Source organism: Nanorana parkeri, unplaced genomic scaffold, assembly GCF_000935625.1.
Source record: "Nanorana parkeri isolate BGI_ZX_2015 unplaced genomic scaffold, ASM93562v1 scaffold71, whole genome shotgun sequence".
Taxonomy (NCBI): Eukaryota; Metazoa; Chordata; class Amphibia; order Anura; family Dicroglossidae; genus Nanorana; species Nanorana parkeri.
In genome coordinates, this window is record NW_017306339.1 from 2439208 (window position 1) to 2463077 (window position 23870).

The 23870-nt window shown below is 37.6% G+C and overlaps 1 protein-coding gene across 2 annotated transcripts in view; it reads left to right on the forward strand.

Moving 5' to 3' along the window:
* The window catches only part of PCCA (propionyl-CoA carboxylase alpha subunit), a 340260-nt gene that overhangs the window by 299124 nt on the left and 17266 nt on the right, over nucleotides 1-23870 (forward strand). The window lies entirely within an intron of this gene.

A 23870-nucleotide genomic window follows, 5' to 3' on the forward strand; every position in this document is an offset into this window, starting at 1 on the left:
TTTTAATGAACAGGAGCTTTTATCAATATTTTTATGTGTGGACCTATGATCTGAAGCTATACTCCCATCTAGGTGCAGACGGAGGCAAAGCAGAGGAAGACATGCAGGAGACTGTAAATGCATCTTGCAGCTGAGAAAGCCCAGGAAATGTTTGGCTGCATCTCTTGGATATGTGTGGTTAGAATGCAGTGGGAGTAAGCCTGAATTTTTATTAGTGACTTTTATACAAACATAAAAAAAGTGCTCCTACTTAGTAAACCCAACAGTTCGTCAATGTGGTGTGAGTTAAAAAGCAATGTATCTCTAAGTTTAAATTATGAATGCTATATTACACTTATATTGCTGCCCATTAAGTTCCCACTGAATTACATGCATTGTTGTTGAGTCAAGTGATGGTTAAACAAAGAAAAGTTAATTCAACCAACCTCGAGGCTCCTTTCTAAGACTAAATAGATAGCAGGGAATGCATCTGTCAATATTGTAGCCAACAGTTTACTTGTATACAATTAGTTTCATTGTCTTCCTTTTTCTCAACTTGATTATAATAAAGTATTCTCTGTATTACAAGTGCCAATTTGGCGAGAATAAATTACACGGTCTGATAAAGGTCATTTTGATTTCTTTTTTGCTGCGTTCTTATTTGCAGCTAAAGACAACAGTGTAAAGGATATGATTATATGGACTGCATATTTTTGACAGGATTGTAGAACTCTTGAAAGAATCGGGTATAAATTCTGTATCAATGGCAATTTGCATTTGCTTGTTCTACTTGTGTAAGATTTTTGTTTGTGATTAGCGCCTTTTGTGTTTTCAGCTTAACTACATCATGAGTCTGAATGAAGGCCACTGCAGTTTATGGTAGAGGTTTCCTTTTACAATTACAACCTTCTTACATATTGGCGGGTGGGGGTTGTGAGGTCCTTGCCAGAATATCTTTACATCTATTTTTATTTCCCTTAAATGGGTTTTCCATTTTCAGCGAAAAGTGAGATATGCCTCTGCCCGATATTGACAAACTTAAAGTGTATTTCCACTTTTGCAGTCACATATGAGAAAACACTTCTTACCCAGATGTTTTGTTGCAGCAGGCAACATGGCTGATTTCAGGTTTTTCTAAAAACTTTATAGAAAGTCTTAGGACTAAAATTTGATGATTGTGTTTCTCTCATTAACATTTGAATGCAGTAGCCAGAGTTGTAATCCTTTATCCCTTCACTCCTCACATCCCCCCTTTACATTATAAAGAAGAAGCAATTAGAAAAATTAACCCTTAAGATGTCAATAAACCCTAACCCAAGTAAAAACAATTTAAACTGCAAGAAGCATTTTTTAAAAATATATTTGTTTATCTTATGCTATGCGAATGGGAACATATAGCAAATATAAAATAGGTGTTATCCCAATAAGGCTGCAAAAATGGAATTACACTTTAAACTGCACTTAAACATTTGGATCATAGTGATATTTCAAACTGTTTTCTGTACTCAGTATTACACATGCCTTGAATCATTTAATCAGTCAGTTGCAAATATTACGCAGTTTAAGGTCCATGGTAATGCAACAAACCTCCCTGTAAGTGGGTGCAAGAGGAAAATTGCCCCCAGATTGTACATAAAGAGAGTGCAAATGATAGACAGATGCACGTTGAACTCCAAAGTCAAGGTGCATCAATGTCTGATCGTGCCATCCATAATTTTTGAGTGACAGTGTACTGAAAGGAAGAAGAGTCAGAAGGACTCTAATGTTGAATGAAAAACATAAAAAAGCCATACTGGAATTTGCTAAAATGCATATTGACAAGCCACAATGCTTCTGGATGAATGTCATTTGGACAGATGAGACAACACTGGAGCCTTTTGGCAAGTCATATCAGCTCTATGTTCACTAGATGAAAAATCGAAACTATCAGAAAAAACACTGTACTTCCTGTGGAACATGGGTGAGGCTTAGTAATGTTTTGGAGCTGCTGTGCTGTGTCTGGCACAGGGTGCCTTGAATCTGCAGGGCACAATGGAATATAAAGACTATCAGGGAATTCTGGAGCGAAATGTACCGTTCAGTGTCAGACAGCTCTGTTTTAGTCACAGGTCATTGGTCCTCCCAACAGGATAATGACTCAAAATACACAGCTAAAACAAACCAAGAATGTCTAAAATAAAAACCTTGGACTAACCCTAATCCTGTTGAACATTTGTATAAAGAGATGACACATGCAGTCTGGAGATTGCACCCTTAACACCTGAGGCAGCAGGGGCAGTTTGCCCAAGAAGAGTGAGTCAAACAGCTACCTGTGGGCAGGTGCAGAAGCTGCTTTGAAAGCTAATTGCTTGTTTGCAGTGATTGCCTCTAAAGATTGTGCAACAAAATATTAGGTTGAGTCCCATCATTTTTGTCCATGCCATTTTTATTTCTTTATTATTTGAAATACTCTTTTCAATCAAAAGCAAAGTCAGATTTTTAATAAAAATGGAACAAACAATATTGGATGCCAATTACTTGGGTCAGTTTCAATCTATTTCAAAGAAAATTGTGGGTTCTTATTTTTTCGTATAAGGGTACCAACAAATATGTCCACGTCTGTATGTCCGCAGTAGTGTTTATCTGTTTGGAATCACACAGAAAAACTCTGTTACAGGGCATACTTTGTCAATGGTCAATGTTTTAACCTTGTTTTTTTTTTTCTTAAATTTGTTCCATTAATCAAACTTTTTATTAATTAAAGCGAGCCTTCCATGGCAAACGGAAGGTCCGTTTTTTTGCCAGCCCCCTGCCTCACAACGCAAACCATACATTAAAAAAAAACCTTGTACTCCAACACTTCCAGGGGGCCAAGGCGACGTCACTGTGCCTCCTGGTAGATCTGGGAACTAAAAATATCATGAGGATGCATTCTTGCAATGGGCTGGAGTGCATTCTTGCAGGATTTTTAGCTCCCAGCTCTATCCTCAGAGGCCCGGGACAATTTTTTTTTTTTTTTAGAGATACGGTTGGTTTACAAATGGCTTTTGCAGCCTTGAGAAGGCACCCTTCAAATCCGAGACAGCTGGAGCAGTTTTCTGAAGAAGAGTGGGACACTTTTCAGCAACCATAGCAGTTCTGCTCAAAAGAAAACAAAGCAAATATATACAGGTGAGACTCGAATAATTAGAATATCGTGCAAAGTTCATTTATTTCACTAATGCAACTTAAAAGGTGAAACTAATATATGAGATAGACTCATTACATGCAAAGCAAGATAATTCAAGCCGAGATTTGTCATAATTTTGATGATTATGGCTTACAGCTCATGAAAACCCCAAGAACCCCAAATCCACAACCTCAAATAAGTAGATTATTAGATGCAATCAATAAAACAAGGATTGTACATAGAACAATATCGGACCTCTGAAAAGTACAAGCATGCATATGTACTCAGTACTTGGTTTGGGCCCCTTTTGCAGCACTTACTGCAATTACTTTTGCACGATATTCTAATTATTCGAGTTTCACCTTTATAGGAATGTCTCACGGGCCTGCAGTATGGACGATTCAAAAGTCAGGCCCTGTTGGAATGGCTTATCCAATTTCCATGGGCACAGTTACAAAACTAAAACATTGTAATCTACAAAAGCACAGTTTGCGAGATAATCATATGCATTTACACATTGGTGATTTTGCATTTTGATTGTGATAAAATACTAGCATTTTCACCGTAGTGGGGTCACAGGTGACATCTGACCTTGAGTCTGGGGTAATGCGGAAACTATGGAACAAGCTTACTGCTGGGTCATGCAACCTAAATATCCCTTTTGATAAAGACATTCATGCTTCCACAATACACAAGCTGTATGTGTTTATTTACAGTGCATATATTTTTGAAAAATGATACCCAATTAATTGCAGTCCTCGTGAAGAAAGTTGTTCCTATTTGTAGTTCTGTAGTTAGTGATGGCAATAATATTTTAACTTAGGTTAGAAGGCTTCATAATAATGGCATGATTTTCTCGTAAATCAACTGGTACCGTTCTGTATTTATATAAACAAGGCAAAGCTAGTAGCCAGGGTTCCCTTTTCCCTTAAAAGCATCATGTTTTCTATAACAGTCATTATCCTTGTTTGTAACTTTATACAAGCCTAATGTAGATTTCTATAACAGACCTCAATTTGCTGTCCCTAATTATATAGCCCTTTGAAATAGTACCTTTTAGTTGGTTGAGTAAGTAGCTTATAAACTTGTAATTACAACAACAACATAAAAAGAATCTAGGTTGCAGAATAGGAAGTAGTATTTCCAGCAGATGGCAGGTTCTGTTATGCAATTAAGTAGAAGGCTTTGAAAAGATCTCTGATACTTGTCAGCCTTTTTCTTGTTGTGGATTTTCCCTGTCTTGCTCATTACAGCCGTGATAGGTAAGACAGGCTGCTGGCCAAACAGCAAATGCGGCACATGTTGTCCTTTGTGAGAGCTGTACAGTACACTGTGATTGCCATTGCCTTTGCGGATATGAAAGTGCCACTTATGTCAGCAAATTACCACTGTGTCATATTTACTTGCGTGTTAGACAGCTTGCGGTCACCTATCAGGTTCAGCCCCCACTTTTATCTCTTGCACACCTGCACAAGACCTCACCACAGACAGTGAGCAAAGTTGTTGTCATTTAAGTCAAACTTTCTCCCTTTTTACACAATGAGGAGCCGCCATGGTATCATTAGCATTAACCGGCACTTTGCAGCAATTACAGACACAAGGAAAGGAACACAAGCTACATGTGTGGTAGGGTGTTTAGAGTTTAAGCCATTATTGCTTTGAGGTTTATGCTTCATTTAAGCTCCTTACAGCAGCCTGCATCATATTTCAACATTGAATAGGAGAAGTGTGACTCCAGTTGACAGCTTGCAGGTTTTTCTTTTCATTATCTTTTTCTGTGAACTGTAACACAGGGCAATCAAAACACTAGAAAATGTAGATGTAAAAGTGTGACATATATACATATATATATATGTATGTATATATATGTATGTATGTATATATATATATATATATGTATATGTGTGTGTAAAAAATGTGTTTTCCTGACACCAACATGGCAGCATACAAATGGGTATGGCTCATTCATATGCTGCCATGTATTGGCGTCAGGAAAGGAAAATTACCGATAAGTAAGTATACAATTTTCCGGTATATATGTATGTGTGTGTGCGCTTGTTTTTTCTTCTGGTGTTTGGAAATTCATTTTTAACAACACATTTCTTCTGGTGTAAGGCCAGCTTTAAGCTTTGGAAAACTAGAACTTCCAGGAAAAAAATGTGGCTGCTGTGAGGGGAAGAGACAGCTCCTGTTGATGAGAGGCTTATCCACTCCTGCCTCCCACACCTATATGGCCTGTTCACACATACAGCGGTGAGCTGTATTTTACCGCACTGGATCAATGCAGGTCACCACTAGAACATATAGATAACCAGTGTCTTTTATGTGCCCTGTTCACATAACAAGGTGGGTGAATTGGACGATGCAGCATGCATGTAAACTGTGACAGCTCCGGGCACTGTGTGATACACCGCACTGCTGGAGCTGCCACAATGCACTAGCCAACCTGCTAAAGCTTAGCATTTTAGCTGACAGTCTAGTGTGAACGCGCCCTAAATATTGATCAGTGAAGTTGGCTATTATGGTTATGGGCCAATAGTGGAGACAGGAGGGAGTGATATTGGATCTTCGGTCCACAGCAGCAGGTTAAGAATTGCATAATAGAGTTCCCTGCGTTTATGGACTACTGGGGCACTTAAGCATCAGTGTCTTTGCGTGCACCGCTACAGGCTTCCATATATGTATATGTATCTAAAACAAAAAATCATACTTTAAAACAGGGATCCACAAATCCCAGGAGCTCCATATGCTCCTTAAAAATGACAGCTGCCTCCTAACTTTTGAGTTTTTTTCTCTAGTCTAGTCTTGGAGCTGGAGAAGTATCTGTACTTGTACATGTACCAAGTATGGTACTTGGTATCTGACCACCCACCCCTAGTAACCAACCAGCTTCTCTTGATTGGTTGTCATGTGCATCTGCGCCAGATTTTGTCTGCTCCAGTTTTGATTCATTCTCCTCAATGTGTCTCGGGGACCGGAGCAAATAAGGTAAAAACAGTGGCAATTTGTTTATAATACACATTGTTTGGTAAACTTAATATCATCCAGTCAGCGTTTAGGTCTACTAGACTTTTTGTACACTGCTGTTGCAGAACCACATTAGCAGTCAATATCTTGGTTCATGTTCTTGTTGCTACCCTTCTGTAATGGAAACATTTTCTAGTCAATAAAGCAGTTTCACCCATTGTGGAAAGATTAAAATTGCACCCTTCATGACATTTGTAAACAAGGATTTTTTGAACTAGACCTATAATTTGGTTGCATACAAGTTCTTTTTTGTTTCATGTCTGCTACGTCTGTAGCAGGAGAGCTGCAAGAAAATGTGCTGTTTCCTTATTTGTGATGATTATTAATTGTACATGACAGGAAATTATTTTGCAATGCTACAGGAGTCCATGGTTTGTCATTTCATGCATCTCAGTAGTCAATGTTATGTATAGCAAATAAAGAAATAAGTAATCTGAAAGTTAACTGTATTGCACCACAGGGGATATTGAGGTTATGTTAATCACATAGGATTTAGATCAAATGACAAGTATAAAAATCCATTTTTAATGGCATGTTGTTGACTTTCTTAAAAAGTGGTGACAGTGATGCATTATGTCTAAGTGACATATTGACATTATCAATTATATGTTATTAAACAGTTCAGCTAACTGAATGATTTAACGTGTGTTTAACTGCCTTTTTCAATTAAAGACAGCAAAGGCAGGGAGACCAGGCAGAATAGCACAAGCCATATATTTCCCCTTGTTAACACTGGCGCTGCTGACATGCAAGTGATGAGAGAGTTAGCCTTTAGCTCTGGGCTGTAATGGCCAAGTTCTTAAAGGCCTAGAAAGTGATTAATGATTAGTAGCTGGGGTTAGAGCACAAGGCTGCTTGTCTTTTTTTTCCCCTTCTGTTTGCCTGCTTTGGATTTTTATTCCTGCCAACTGGTTGCACATTTGGGAGGTGTTATTACATCATGGTTACAATACTGCTGTTTTTTGTTTGTATTGGTCTCTTTGCCTGCCCAGATTAAGCCGTGTTTTAATTCAGATATTAGCTTGGCTTCTAAAAGGGATTATCCAAGGCCTCATTAGTGTACTGATCAGAACCAAAACTGATGAACTTGTGTGACATTTCAAACCCATGGGACAGCATGACCTTCATGCCTTTCTTCATTCACCTTGTACACAAAGGTAGAGGTGTTATAAGGGGTTAAGTGCAGCCAATCATGCAGCGAGTCTCTTTAATGAAGCCAAGCATTGAAATTAGCACACATTTTAGATGCAGTGAACCCTGCTGCCATTTGCATTTTTCTCTTGCTTTGCTTAACCCCTTCATGACTGAGGCCCTTTTTTCCATTTTTGCACCCATGTTATATTCCACATTTTAGGCCTGAAAATGACGTAAAACCCCCCAACATTATATATTTTCTGAATGCCAAGACCCTATAGAATAAAATGGTGGTAGTTGAAAATTTTTATGTTGCGCAATATTAGCGCAACTCCTTATTAAACCCCAAAATTTAGTGACAAATTTAATTAAATGCCCCAAAACACAACAAATTACCAATTTTTTTAATGAAATATAAAAGATGAGGTTACAACACTGAAGCTACAAGATCAGTTGATTGTGTAAGCATGGTGCTGCCATTCCTCCAGAGACTTACAGGTGTCAGTAATTCTATCAAGGATGAAGACAAACACTCATGATAGTGTGTGTGGGTTTCTCTTTTGACCCAGGTCCCTTAACACTGTGAAACAGATCGTGGAAGGTATTTAAACTGCTCATAGTAGATCAAAAATATTCTGGAAGCTGCCTGATTAGCATTTCCAACTATTGTAACCAATGCAAAATGAACACCATAAGTCAGCTGTTTATTACCTTACTATACTGCTTTCAAACTTCGATTCATATGCCACAACATGTATCTTGCCAACACTGGATCCACAGTAATGATAGATAGTATGCAATCTATGGCATGTCTTATATTCTAAAGCAGTGGTGGTCAACTTTCTTGATATAAGGGGGCCTCTGACATCAGCAAAGAGCCACACATAATATTCAGTAGATGTAATGTAACAGAAAGCTGTCCAAGACTGCGGTCATGTAACGGGAGATGGTCAGAGACTATAGGCATGCTATAAGAGATGGTTAGAAACTGCATACATGCAACAGGAGATGGTCAGAGACTATAGGCATGAGACTCCTATAGATCACTGCTATTACAGCCACTTTACAAACCAATGCTTCCACAGGGGTGCTTCCTACAGCCTCCAAAATAAAGCAAACCATTTACCATACTAGATTCCAGTCTAAGAAATATTTTCCTTTACTGGCCTAGGTAAGAACCTAGGTAAGGGAAACTCAGACTAATGTCTTCATGGGCCCAGGGGGCCACATCATAACTGCCAAATGGCTGCAGATTGGGCACCAGGGTTCTAAAGGGATATTGCCCTGGATCACATTAGTGTATTTGTATATTGTATCAGTATTGAATTCACATTCACACAGACAACTGACTACTTCATGCTTGGTACTTGAATAAGTAAGCTCTAATAATGAGTTATATTTACAAATATTCACTTAAAGAAACATGGAGATGCTGCCCCTTGCAACTGGTTACCAACTCTTATTTTTCTAGAATAGTTTGTTTTGCATAGAGTAGGGAAGTGTAAAATCTCATGCCTGCTTGTTTTTTCCTGCCTGTGTACCATTGGGGAAATTTCCTTTCACTTCCTGTCCTAGAGACACACCAGGAAGTTAGTGGAAACATTTGTCACCTTTGAAAGATTTCACATTACCTCTTGTTTTGAGGACAACGCTAAAACTGTGGTTTTCTCCTCACTTTCTTTCTTGGTGATCAGAGCAAATAGAGGGGTGAATGTTCCCAATGGGGACACAAAGCAATACAAATTTGACAAAGGGTCTAACCATTCCCCGCTCTATCACAAAGCTAAAAAAAAGGGGAGGTTTCTAGAGATACAAATGAAAAGCTATCGCTTAGTTTTGTACTTTGGGCAGAACACCTGTGTTTCCTTTCTCTAGTTTTGTTTGTACTCGTATGACTTCTCTGGTAAAGTATTTATGAGAATGTGTGGAATTACGCAAACAGTGAATGCTACCAGAAAGCAAGAGTCGTTTGTAAATGGGAAGTGATATTACAAGCATGTGCATTTTAAGTGTTAGGACGCTAATATACACATTCATTCAGGACAATGGCTCACTAAATAGTAAAGGAAGCAAAACGATGACTGACCCAGAACCTGTACATGCAAAATAAAATCAGCTCCCATATTTCTTTCCTTTTATAACAATAATTTCAATCAAATGGAAAGGTATGTTGGTTTATGGGTAAGGGTATACTGCCGACCCCTGTGGTGTGACATTAGAGTATTAGGATGTAGCCTGTTTTATTTTTCATTTTTAACATTGCCATACCTAGACTGGATCATGCTAATAGCAGCGCTCTCTGCTTTAAATGCATTAAGAGGCAAAGGTAATAGTTAACCAAAATTTACATCTCCCAAACACAACATTCTGTGCAAAGAATTGACTTTGTTAATGCCATAAATTGACTTTAAAGAAGCACTCCAGGTGGAAAACAACTTAGGGTTACCCATGCACTGCAAGGGTTAACTGCTCATTTTGGTCTAGGGTGTAAAATAAGAAAGATATACTCACCTGAACCTTGGTCCCACCTGGCTGTGAGGACAGTCCCTGCAGCCTCTGTCTACCTTCGCCTGCTAGTCTAAGGATCTGTGAGTCATCACACCCAATACAGTGTATTAGACGTGAATGCGGAGGAAAATTCCACCACTGGAGTGGAGAGGGAGATAGGCTGCAGGGACCAGTCTAGCAGCCAGGCGGAACCAAGGATATCTTTATTTTACACCCTAGACCAAATTGAGAACTTAACTCTTTCAGTGCAGGGGTAGCCCCACTGCAAGTGTTAATAATTCTGCCCGGGGCTGTTCTCTAAGGTGCTTGGTTGAATTCAGCTATGTCATTAGCAGATGTTTCTCCCCTAAATAAGATAATCTTGGTTTACTATATCTGATCAAATATTATCGCATCGATCAGCATAAAATGTAGTAAGATCTAACCTCATGCCAAGTTTATTTTCTGGATCGTTCTATACAATAATGATAACAATAGTAATAAGACAAAATGTCTGATCTAATGAAACATTTTAGGAAAGTTAAAAAAGAAAATCACTCTTTTAGATGCTGAATTTGTCAAGTTTCCAACCAGACCCTTCCGTAAAAGAATCCAAAGCTGCTTCTCTTTTTTGACTGGGTATAATGTATTAGATACATGTATTTTGCCATATTACTTGGTTTCTCCCCAAAAAGGTTATTTTGATACCAAAAGGGCAAGTACCCTGGAACATTAGCAAGTGAGTACAATGGAGAATCCACCCTGTGCACGTCTCTGGTATATCAGTTTGCTGTTTACACTTTGAGCTTTAAAAAAAAACACTCTTGTTTATAGGTAAATAATACTTTGGTTACTCTTTCTTTGATCCAAACAAAATTTCAATTTCAAAATGATCAACAAGACGTCTAAAGCTATCAAGAGAAATTCTGAAAGTAGGTCTGGATATGAATGTATAAAATGCCTCTAGTTATAAAGGACTACATCATTGCTTCCAATGATTTCTCTTGTTATTATGAGATGCTGACTGATTTGATTAAAAAAAATGTACCCAAAACTCCTTGTGTTTGGACAGTTTAAACAGATATGTACCACACTGACTCCTTCAAATGCTAGGGATGTGTCACTGGAAGGAGCTGGTGTGAAAATCTGCAATTTTCACATTGCTCACTAGACCCTTTCCACGCTGTAATGATAAGCGAGGTTCCTGTACAAATATTGTGATTTGCTGTCACTCAGCATAAAAGTGTTATAAACAGGAAAGGGCACTGTTTCAGTAAATGTCAATTTGGCAGACAAGTTTAAAGTACTTCCTGAATATTTTTGTTGATACCCACCAAGGGACAATTATGAAGCTCAATTTTTCCTTTCTGAAAGATTTTCTTTAGTGAACTGTAAAAGAAACCATGAGGATTCCTTCCATTTGTACAATTGCCTCTATACGTTTCCGTCACTGGCACATATTCCAGAAGCCTCAAGTAGTGATTGTGTTAAGTGTTTATGTACTTATAACTTAAGCACCATTAGCAATGATTTTTGCACTGTTGGTTTCTGAAGCTGACATTTAAGGTGTGTGGATCATACCGAATCCCTATTCTTTTTATTAGTTACAATGAACGAACTTCCTCCCGAAATGTAGAGTATTTTAGGAATTATTTAACAAAACCCCCTAACAAGTGGATTTGATGGCTATAAGGCTTACAAAGAGCTTTGCGGTTTTGTTCTATTAAAACGCATTAATGTTAAAGGGCGCTTATTCATTTCTTTAACATAATCAGCATACACGTCAGGTCTCGGTTCTTTCTCCGTGCACAAGGGTATTTCAGAGCTAAAGTGCCATGTCATTTCTTTTCTTGTCCTCCACACTTCAGTACAACAGTTTTTCTGTACTTTTCAGAAGTAGTGCTTTTGGGTAGAATGCAAAGGTTTCAAAAGAGCCTCATCTCCATCTGGTTTTATTCGATAATCCTTTATCCACCATCTCCAGCTCTCTCATTCCGTCGCTTTCTTGCCTGTGGCTACATTTCTATCTCTGCATCAATTAGCACAGTGATTTATACAACAAGCAAGCAGTTTAGAGGTAATGGTACACAATTAACATCTCATTCCGCCATAAAGGCTATGCTAAATACCCCAGTCACTGCTTTCTCTGCCTAGAATTGAAATAAGTGTTTGTCCTAATTCATATGCTATCTGATGTGAAGTGGGCCCGCTTTGTACTGCACTACACCATTAATCTAATTATAGATAGCTGCAAATGAAGTGCTGTCTGAACAGAGGAGCGGGTAAAATAGCGCTTTTATCATTTGTCAGGACTGTGAAGTGAGATCGCACATTGCATGGCATCGTAGCAAAGAAAAACACAAGCCAGATAACATTACTGCCTGTTGCATGCTTTTTTTTTTCTTTCTTTCTTTTCCTATAATTACAGCAGCATTGCAAACACAACTGGCTGTTAGATATAAATAGAGCTGTAGATGTGCTGTCATGTGGGTTGCAGAGGAAAATCCTCTGAGTGCTGTTGAATTAAATGATGCATTCTGATTGACAGCTACCTTGAGACTGCACTGATGGAGTTGTCAAAGCATTATGCTAACAGTCTAGTCTAGTGAGTGCAGATGTATGCTGCCGTGTGGCTCACACAGCATCCTAACAACTATCTGCTCATTTACCTTGTTCATCATGTTTGTTATTCCAAGAGAAGGGCATCTACAAGCTTTTACATAAAATGTTTTGTGTGGATGTGTTTATTGCTCAGGCAGTTCAACCTGCCCATAAAAACAGAAGGCTGTCTTATGCTGGTTTCACATCAGGCTTTAAATAAAATATAGAATATGTATGCATGTATGTGTATAAATTCATATTTATGTAAGTGCTAGCTGTAAGTGACCTTCAATGCTAAATATGTAAAACTTGGAACCGTTTACAACTTTAATTGCAATGTGAGGTGGCCCTGGAACACCTCAGGTGCTTTTGTTATCTTGAATTAGTCTTTTTCTGTTTTTTTTGCGGTTACTGAAGGCTAACATGGTGTAGCAATCTGTTCTCTCTGCGTGGCAGCTTTCAAGGGACTGATGTTACTGCTGATAAGGAAAATGACTAATTTGTGTTCTTCTATTTCCTTGCTGCCATCAAGCCACTGATGAGAGGTGCTCTATCAGATACTTGCTGTATGCTATCAATTCCTTTTACTGAAGAGCTGTTTTGGCCTTTGTATTGAGCTGTGAGAGAATATAGGGGGCTCTGTGATCCCTATATGTCCAGTAGTTGCCTTGCTTTCTCAATTTACACTAAAGCTGCAGAAAATTGTATTGTCATTTTTTGGCTCGGATAGCTTTGTGCACACTTTTACACATTGAAGTTTAATAATTATCAGTAATCTAAATGAAATATGTGGCACCTACCTTATGTTCTACAGTCTAACTAAAGACATTTGTATTGAAAAATGAAAATAATAATATATAACATTTCTTATAGTTGTTGCATATGGCTTGTCTAACTGGTCAAAAAGGCAATTATTGTTTAATACATATGCCCTAGTAATAGTAGAACTAATAACAGCAAAGATGAAAATAATGCAGCTGATCTTCTCCAGATTACTGGCTTAATATGCCTGGTTCTGCACAGTGTCTTTGTATGGTGGCAGCCATCTTGGTGAAGCAGGGGTTTGCTTCCTCATATCAGGACCTCCATCATAGAGAACAGTGACCATAACAGTAGTGACATTGCCAAATCTAACCTTCATATATCCTGAGCATTTAGAGGCAGCAGTGACTTAGATCTCACACTGTAGATACACTGCTATAAGGCTCAAGGCACAGGAGTGTCTAGGAACTCTCACATACAAGAACGTTTCAGGAGGTAGTCAAGAGAAAAGGTACAGCTTAGGTACAATGAATTTACTAAAGGTTCACTGTAACATAGCAAATCTTGACTTTTTGAGGTTAGGCCCACTTTAACATGCCTCCCACAGCCCCTGTTTTAGCAGGGCAGTAAGATTTTTATGTTTTAGTGTCAAGGGAATTATAATGGGTTTCAACAGATATGGTGAGCTTGAGCTGCTGTCTTTAAGATGTTAAAAGGTATGCAGTTGTTTAAAAACTCCTTACCTCGATTCCAGCAGCTATGCATCTCTCCACCACATGGAGACCACAGCACACAGTGCGAAACTCATTTCTTTCAGAGGCATTTGGGGGGGAATTTATCAAAAACTGCAGCAGCTGTGCATGGCAACCAATCAGCTTCTCTCTTCAGTTTGTTCAGTTATGATTTGAAAATGAAAAAGAGAAGCTGATTGGTTGCCATGCACAGCTGCTCCAGATTTTGTCTGCTCCAGTTTTGACAAATTCTCCTCTTAATGTTTTATCTCTATTAAGAAAAAAAAGAGGGGGGGGGGTATACTGCTGGACTTCTTAAAATTGCAAGCATTTTATAAATAATACCATGCAAAATTGAGGTATCTTATGTTTTTTACCAATCGATATGTTGTAAAAAATGCTCTTGATGCACAAAATATAATGAAAATGCTTGTGGAAAACAAATAGAACTTCATACCTTTTCCATGCAGAAAGATTTGACTATTCTGCAGCCACATACTGTTTTCATCTACTGTTCTGATGTCAATGTACAGCATGGGAAGCCTACATGTGTGAGACAAAGCTTACTTTGTCATAAATAATAAAAACCTGACCCTCAGCTCTGAATAACTCGGGTAATTGACTGTGCTTTCTTTGTGAAATGAATATCCTTATTAAAATGTTTTGCCGTCTTTTTGCTTTACATATATAGAATTTTTTTAAGGCTAGCAAATGTGTGCCTGTTTATGGATGGGTTAGTTTAGGATGAATGCTCATTTGGCTTCTGGTGATTCAACACAATGGTATGAATTACTGCCCAACCAGACAATATTTTAGCTCGACACTAGAGTGGTAGAGTGTGTCATCTCACGAAGTTGATCATGGAAGGAAACAGGTTGGGTTGATTTAAGCAAACCAATCTGGAACTTGACTTCAGATAAGAGTAGCGGCACAATTAAAGGTGTATGCAAAATTGAAGAGCAGTAAAGATAACCGATAAAATTTTGAGTTTTATTACAAAACTTGACTTATTTAAAATTAAACATAGTACAACATAAGAACATACATTCTTTACTTACATACAATATAGGGAAGTATTGACAGGTTAGAGATTTCTCTGGTTTAAGGGATGGTTGTATGGATTATTAGATGAATCGCGTTGGTGATATCAAATATGGAACTTTTACATCCTAGTTCTAGGAAGTGTCCATATGTACTTTTGGTTTGAACTGCAGGCTTAGGTCACATTTTATGGTCCATGCAGCTTCCCCTCTTTTTGTCTTTTTGAGAGACAGGAAAGAAAATATAGTTAACATGATTGGGATTATCTAAACCTTGTTAATATTAACAAGGTGATTTTGTGCGATGACCTGGTAAAGTTCAACTATGTCTGGATAAAACACACAAACCCTCATCTGTCGGGTTTTTCTTATGGGGAGCGTTCTTTTCTTGTCCAGATGACCACATTACCGCTGTGACACAAAGTGAGGCGAGATCTCCAATGGAGACAATGGCAGGAATAAAATGTAGACATAGAATCTAACCTTCCCCTGCTCTACTAAAAATAAGTGTTTTATTGCTATGGGATCACAGATATTTTACTTCACATCATGTCCTGGTGATCATGTTGTCACTAGGATTATTGGATGAATTTGCATAAGGGAAAATCTCAGGAAGTAAGGGAAAATCTCCCAAATAGCACCAAAGACGGCAGTAAAAACATTATGGAAGTTTAAACTAGGGATGCACCAATATCGGCCGCCGAAACATATCGGCCAAAAATGGCACTTTTGGCATAATGCTGAAAGAGCCATGTTTTGGCCGATCGGCGCATCCCTGCTTTCTTTCCTCCCCGCTGGGCGCTGCTCTGTGTTCCAGTGGGGAGAAAAGAAAGTGACAGCCGGCCAAACGCTGCGAGAGGAGAGCGCTGTGAGCGGCCGGCGTCTCTCCTCCCACACCGCTCAGCCGCCTATCACAGTCCGGCAGAGCGGTGTGGGGGCGGAGACAGCGCTGTCACAGGTGGCTGGGCTTTCCTCTCTACACTGCTCGATCAGCCTCCTGTGACATCGTGTCAGAGAGAAGAGCAAGGTACACACACTCAGCGATCATTGAGCGCTGAGTGCGTGTACATAATTGAGGACATGGTATGTTAACTATATCCTCAATTATGAATGAATGGGGAGTGATCTACATCACCCCCATTCATTCATAATTGTAGTTATAGTAAACAAACAATGTTCTCATGTTATCAATGAACAGGAACACTCATAGAGGATTCTTGTTCATTGATAGTAAAGTTAAGTGTTTTCATCTGGGAATCTTAGTTTAAAAAATATGCAGATTTTTCCATGTATATATTTCTTTCTTGTTAACTACATTGTATAATTGCATGTACATGTTTATTGGAATTGGCTATGACTGTTTATTTTAGTGGAATTCGATTGCCATTATATTACACACTTGCCAGATGGTCCCACAATTGTATTTGCTTACCCAGAAATGGGTAAAATAACCTCAAAAGGGCATGTGCCATTTTAAAATAAATAAAAATGCAGTAGTATTTGCTTCTTACTGTAGTTGGTATGCACTTCAATATTATTGCAGTTTTGCAGGTTTTGTCCAGTGCTGTTCCTGGCTCTTTAAAGTCCTATTTAACACTTAGCATAAATTGGCTAAATATATTCCATATGCATCAAAACAAAATGTTCAATGTCATACATTTTGTTTTCTTTCTAAAACAGCCTCAGACTGAATAGGCGTCCTGTCACCTGCCAACAGCTACAGAATGGGAACCTTGCTGTCTGGTGGGTATGCAGTGGTTTTTATGCAGAGGTCTGGCATACCCTCTACTGTGTTAGACCTATAGCTCTGCAATCAGCAAATCTAATTCTTCCAGGCTGTTTGGGGAACTCTAGCCTTGCCTCAGCCCAGCCTGGGATTTCTGCAAAGAGATCACTGCTTCCACACCGAGAGCAAAGGTCCCCCTCTGCAGCATTCTGGAGGGCACAGGCTTTTTAAAAGAACCTAACTGTAAGACTTTGCATATTTTTTGTTTTAATGCACCTGTAATGTACTTCCCTCATTTAAACTGAATGTTCAATTGGGCTTTAATGATAAAGCCAGTTTGCAGTGATTTGTTTTTTCTTGCCTCCACCAGCAACTGCTTTGCATGCTAATTTCATGGATTAGCTATTATTTCTACATATGCAAATAAAAGTATGGACAAAATCTGTACCATTGCTCCTCCCATATCATAGTGCAACTCAGATCAAATTCTCTGTGCAGGAACCTTTGTGAGGATCCAAGAGTATGAATATTAAACAGCTTGTAGAGTTTAGACAAACGTCTCCCAATCCTGCTGATTTCATTTGGATAATGGGATGATCCTCATGATTGGGCTGTTTATGTATTCCTTTTTCTGATATTAATTGGCCAGGAGTTTACTCTTGGTGGTTGGTTCCTGTACACGTAATGACAATGACCCAAACCTGCCAAGATCAAGAGCATGAAGATTAGGCAGTTGTCATCTAATGCCTACAGGTACCTTCACTATTTTCAAAAGACCTTATTAGTAAGCTTTGAATACATGCATTGTATACTCCTTTTTTTTATTTGTTGAACAATTGACTAATAATGTGTCTCAATCTGTTGTTGATCTTGTAATTAAAACAATTTATGAAAACTGTTTTAAAGTATTCCTTTGTCTACTGATCAAGCCTGTCAGCCCCTTTTTATCTGAACTTTGACATCTCTACTTTCTCCAGTTAATTGTTTTTCATTCACTGAAGAACTTGATGGGCCGTCAACAGCCTCTTAAGATCTCCTTGCAGCCTGTGATTCTGTCAGTTGTAAAACTCTCTAGAGATTGAAACATATATTGTCCTGAAAAGACTGCACATCCTAGTCAACATCTGATCATGTCTCATGATTTGTGCGTTGGTGATTTAAAAGGGCTTGTTTCACTTTGTAAGAGCAAGCTGGTTGGTGATCAGTACAGCAGCAATATCTGCCTCCTATAAGCACTGATATTGGTGGATTTATGGATATGATTTGAAAGTTCACCTTGTAGTCATCTGTCATCTAAAGAGTCTAAAGAGATGTATAGTTTGAATTGTAGTTTCCTGTGTAATTATATTGATGTTCGTTTCATACACTATACATGGCCTGTATGACATACACCTATATACAGTAAAATGATTGCAAATGCACACATTATTGATCTCTCCAGCAAAATGAAATAGAAATTTATAAAAAAAACTGATCTTGAATAGAAGTAAGCCACATCTACAAAACCTTAAATATTTATTTGGTTAATGAAGATGGATTTTCAAAGCCTAAGTAATTGTTTCCAGCAGGCCATAACCAAGAACAAATGGCATACCTGCAAATGTAATGTTGTTCCACCAAGTGTTTGTGTCCAGATAATGATTAAAGTTCATATATGATTAGAAAATTATAAAGGTTTCCATTTCTGACCTTTCTTTCTTTTTAGAATAGTCATTCCCTGGCTGCCATGCTGATGCTTTGGTATTAATGCTTTATAAGTTACTGACCTGGTAGTAAAGAGGGAAGGGTGATTTGCTTGTTCCAGCTTTGTGACTTAAACTTATTTATACCAGACATACATTGGCAACTTTAAATTCACTCTCATCATAGCCTTAGTCTGTATATCCAGGGACCAATAGAGCCATGCAAAAGCTCTAGCCTAACAGCGGCGAACCTATGGCACGCATGCCCAGAGGGCCCTCTGTTAGCACATGAGCCTAGGCAGAGGTGTCGAATTCATATCACTATCTGTGCTGGGCGGGTAGTTTTTTTTTCTTCTACATTTAGCCCTGCTTCGGGCAAGTAGGGCTAAATGTACTGCGGGGAAGCCGCTGCTTGTTTAGTACAAGTGATCTCGGAGATCACTTGTATGCAGCCTGCGGGTATGTCTTTCCCCCTGCTCCCATGGTCTGTTCCCCTGCTGGCCGCCTCTCTCTCCGCTGTGGTTTTCGAGTAAAAGAGAATAAGATAAATAAAAAAGTAAAAGAATAAATAAAAATAAACAAAAGTGATAAAGTAAAAAAATAATAAAAAAATAAAATCTTTAAATGTTTGAAAATGTGTGTTTCGCTGTTTTGCCTGAGGCAGTGATGCTGAACGTTTTTTAAAGCCCAGTGCCCAAACTAAAACACAATGCCAAACTTATTTTCAATGATGTTGGCACTTTAAGATAAATTGATTTTGCGTTTACGTTTGGGCACTCGGGCTCAAATACGTTTAGGCATCACTGCTTTAGACAGTATTGTAGTGTTGTAGATTTATAACGTATCTGTCACAAAGCAAAATACTTATGTGATTATGCTTTGATGGAAGTAACTACTCCCTGATAGCTTACAAGTAGTAGAACAATGCTAAACCTTTTTCGAGAGTCACTGTGCTGAAAATAGTATGCAGCATGTGAATCAGAATATGGCAATTTCCATTAGACTAATAACACAGGTGTTTTTTCTTTATAAGAGATTCCATTTGAATAGAATTTAAGGTAAAACTACACAGGGATTCGTAAGCTTCAGTCGATCAACATACTTTCTAACTTTCAGAGGTGACCAAATGGGACACCGGCTGGCACAAAGTATGTAGACAAAGTACATACCATTGCCATGCCCCCTATTATATGGACCAGGACGAATAATACGCACATGATACACAGATGATTTGTTAAACCCACATGTGCTTTATTGTACTGCTACTTTTCCTTTATACCGGCTTCTGAGAATAGCAAATGCAATAATTAAGAGGATGGATGAAAGATTTAGGGGTCTATTTTTCAATGTTTTCAAGATTTACACAACTTTCACAAAATGGTCACTAATTTTTCTAATGTTTTTATGTGGAAAATTTTGGTTGAAAGTTGTAAGACTCTTGGGTGAAAACCTCTTGGTGTAGTACAACATTTTTGGTAGTTACATTTTCCTTTTTTTTTTTTTTATAGAGCTTACTGCTTCAGATCAAAAACATAGACAAAAGAGGCACAGAGGGATTTATTTCCAACAGGGGCAGTTACAAACTATGGATCAATCATTCCAATTTATTTTCCTTAACTTTTATTATGGTCACTAGAAAACTGCAGATTATTTGCATTAATGCTATAGAACACATATGGTAGCAGGCCATAGAAAACAAAGATAGGAATCACCTATCAGTCCTCTAATAGTTGTGGGCTACATGACTGAAAAACTCTTCAAAGTCATCCAAGTAACCAGGGCTTACATACGTTTTTTGCTTCTGTGTTAACCAGTTGACATCCGCGGTGTTAAACCCCCTTCCCATCCAGGCCATTTTTCAGTATAGTTCATGCACACAACAAAAAAATGAAGCTGCTCAATGTGGCTATTTTATGGAGAAACATTTGGGACTGTGCATTAGTCTGTTTTCGTAAAGATAAAGCAGTTGGGCAAGCAGTTATAGAAAAAAGACCGATGTAGATATCGGTTATTTTCTAAAGACCAACATAGGCTGACACCGTCCTTTCTTCTGGAGGGTGGCTACTTTTATTCCCCATGGTCCCTGTAGGTGTTGTAAAGTAGTCACCACTCCAAGCTCACTCCTGTGATGGACAACAATCTCATGTTTAGTTTACTAATTTGTATTAAGATTGTAGTCCATCACAGGAGTGAGATTGGAATAGTAGCTACTTTACAACACACAGGGACCATGAGGAACAAAAGTAGCCACCCTCCAGAAGGAAGGACAGTGTCAGTATGAATTCAGAGATGATTTAAGGATTTACAGCTGAGTGATACACAAATAAGATACATTTTTGTTAATAGGTACATGAATGCATTTATAAGATTTAACTCCTGAGTTTAGTGTCACTTAAGCGTGAGAGGGGAAGTGTAGGCAATGAATTGGCTTTAGCCATTGAGCTCTGTAAACAAGGTAAGTACACGCAGCATACTATGTGAAAATGAGCCTAAAGCTCCACCTGCTGATTTAAATAATAGTACAAAATATTTACATAGCAAAAAAGATAATAGTTCAACAATTTTTATTTTTCAATCTTGACCATAATACATGCTAAGAGAAAATGTATACAAAACCCCAACTCAGTGCCTTCAAGGCAGTGAAGTAGATTGCAAATCTAGAATAACAATATGCTTATTTTGTCAAGATTTTGTTTAGAGCAAGCTTCAACACCAGAACATTTGTACATATGAAATGTTTGTATAATAATAGGTATACATTTCCAGACTGAAAACTAGTTTGAAATTAATTTTGTTTTGTGCATGGCAAACTATAGGAAGATATTTGTATGTTTTGTGCAGGGCAAACTATAGGAAGATATTTGTATGTATTGTGCAGGCCATAGTACAGGAAGATATTTGTATGTTTTGTGCAGGCCATACTATAGGAAGATATTTGTATGTATTGTGCAGGCCAAACTATAGGAAGATATTTGTATGTATTGTGCAGGCCAAACTATAGGAAGATATTTGTATGTTTTGTGCAGGCCATAGTATAGGAAGATATTTGTATGTTTTGTGCAGGCCATACTATAGGAAGATATTTGTGTTTTGTGCAGGCCATACTATAGGGACATATTTTTATGTTTTGTGCAATCCATAATAGGGGCATATTTAAATGTTTTGTACAAGCTATACTATAGGGAGAAGTGTATATGTTTTGTGCAGGCCATACTATAGTGTCATATTTATGATTTTTGCAGGCCATTTTATAAGGACATATTTATAAAGTGGTAAATGCAACCTTTACTGGTGAGTTGCTCACCACACTGATAAAGCATTTATGCTATGGACCAAGTAAAAAAATGTCCATAATCTAATCTAATCTAATGGATCAAGCTAAAAATGGCCATAATCCGAATCTAATTTCAACATTTGATAACAACTCAATACAAATGTGTCAAATGTTGTTGGCACAATGTGTCATATGAAATTGATACTCAATGATGCTGCAATATTTATTGTATGTTTGTCTCTATATTTATGTTATTTTAGGAGATTTTGGCACTGCCATAAACACAAGGCAAAGTGCATTAATAGATAAATTAGCACTTTTCCCTAAGCTACAAAATTCTGGTTGGCATGAGTTAACTGCACACTATATCTGTTTGCATGAAGTTATTGAATAAGTGTGTGTGCTTTGACTTGACTACAATTATATTAAATACCTGCATCTAAAAAACTCATCTATGTCAATGGGAAAAGTCAAGATAAAGTGAAGAAAACAATAGCTTGTACCAGTTGTAACACTGAAAATAGATTAGTTCTTGTCTGTTTTGTATATAATACTGCGGTTTTACCCTCTTTGAGTTTTGTAATTTAGCGTATTGTTTCATAGTGTACACAATAGGTTGATCATTGTATCATTCAGACACTTTCTTGTTTAAATGCTTTTTTCATTTCAAGCCACAGCAGTTTAAAAACAATTATTACCAAAATGTTTACATAGCAGAGGTGTTTTTAAGATGTAAACTGATGTAAAGGCATTTGGTTTACAATGATTCTTGGAAATTTAAAAAAAATGCATGCATTATCATTCCAGACCAGAGTCTAATAATTGTGGAGTCCTGTTCCCCCATTTTTTTTATACTATTTTCATAGTATAAGCTGAATCCAGACGACATACACAGATCCCAAAACTGTGCAATTTTGTGTAATTATATTCCCCCCTATAGGTTTAATGAAAGACTTTTAAGCACAATTTATCTTTGATAAATACTCCCTCTGCACAGAATGTTTATTAGATTGACAGGAAAATGCACTCTGCTTGCTTTTTCCTCACCACTTATGAGTCAGGCAAATTTTAATTGGAGCAAAAAGCTTTTATTTGCACTGTAATTTTGCTTAAGGATCATATCCTTCAGAATCTGGCAGACACTTGTAATACTTGATTGCAAAACACATACTCAGGAGGAAAAAAAATCCACCACGAAGATGTTATTATTCACACTGTCAGATTAGTGAAATTGGACAAGCAACATGTTATCAAATCTTAACAGCTTTACTAAAGATTAGCCATTTTCTTCTATAAAACTGACTGAGGTCACTGAAAAAATGCTTCCAAAGTATTTATACCTTTCATCTAATGAAAAATAAAACCCAACTGGCACCACTGTTATGGAATGTGATATGGGAGTTATCGTACTGCTTACGATGTAATTTTATGCTTTTCAATGATTAATTGTACATTTTTTTGTGTTAGCATTTAACAGTATTTTACATGTTGGGCACAACTGAGGAGGATTTTTCATTTGAAGTCCACGAGTGTTCATTTAAAAAATTGCATTTTATATTAAATATAAGCGCATAAGGATGATAAAATGTATTCTGGCATATTAATAGTTATATAGTGCAGAGTATCTCTAAGCCATGCCAGCCTTTCAGATATAAAAACCAAGCCAAACAGAGATCAGCATTTGACTGTATATAGTTCAGTTTAAAATCCCTTACCGCTATCAGTTTCTGCACTCTAGATCATGTGCCAACTAACATTATTACACAAAGAGACGTACTGCCATCTACTGGCGGCCCAGTTGAGTCAAAAGTCGGCTCTCATTTGCACTTCAGTTCAAGCGTTGAGGATAATTCCTTGCAGATAGTAAGAGCATTTCACTGGGAAATAAAGACCAGCTATGCTTAAATGTTTCAGTCTAGACCAATAAGCTTAAAAACATCCCAAAAGAGCTAAACTGCTTTCTCTTTAATTAAAATTTACTTTGAAAACGCATTCATTCTGATTTATATATTTAAATAAACTAACAGAATGGTCTCAGTTCAGTTCTAGGGATAGCTGCACTTTATTTTTTAAATATAAGAACTTTATTTTTTTTTTTCCATAGAGTTCAAAAATGAGATTTTATAATCTCTGGATCAATAGTGGTAACACAATATTATGTTTTTGTGCTGTATACATGTTTGAGATATTTTTAGACATTCATTAAAACAATTTGAAACTAAAAAGAAAATGTTTGAAGCTTAGTATCATACAACAAACAAGCTGCTGCAAAATAAAAT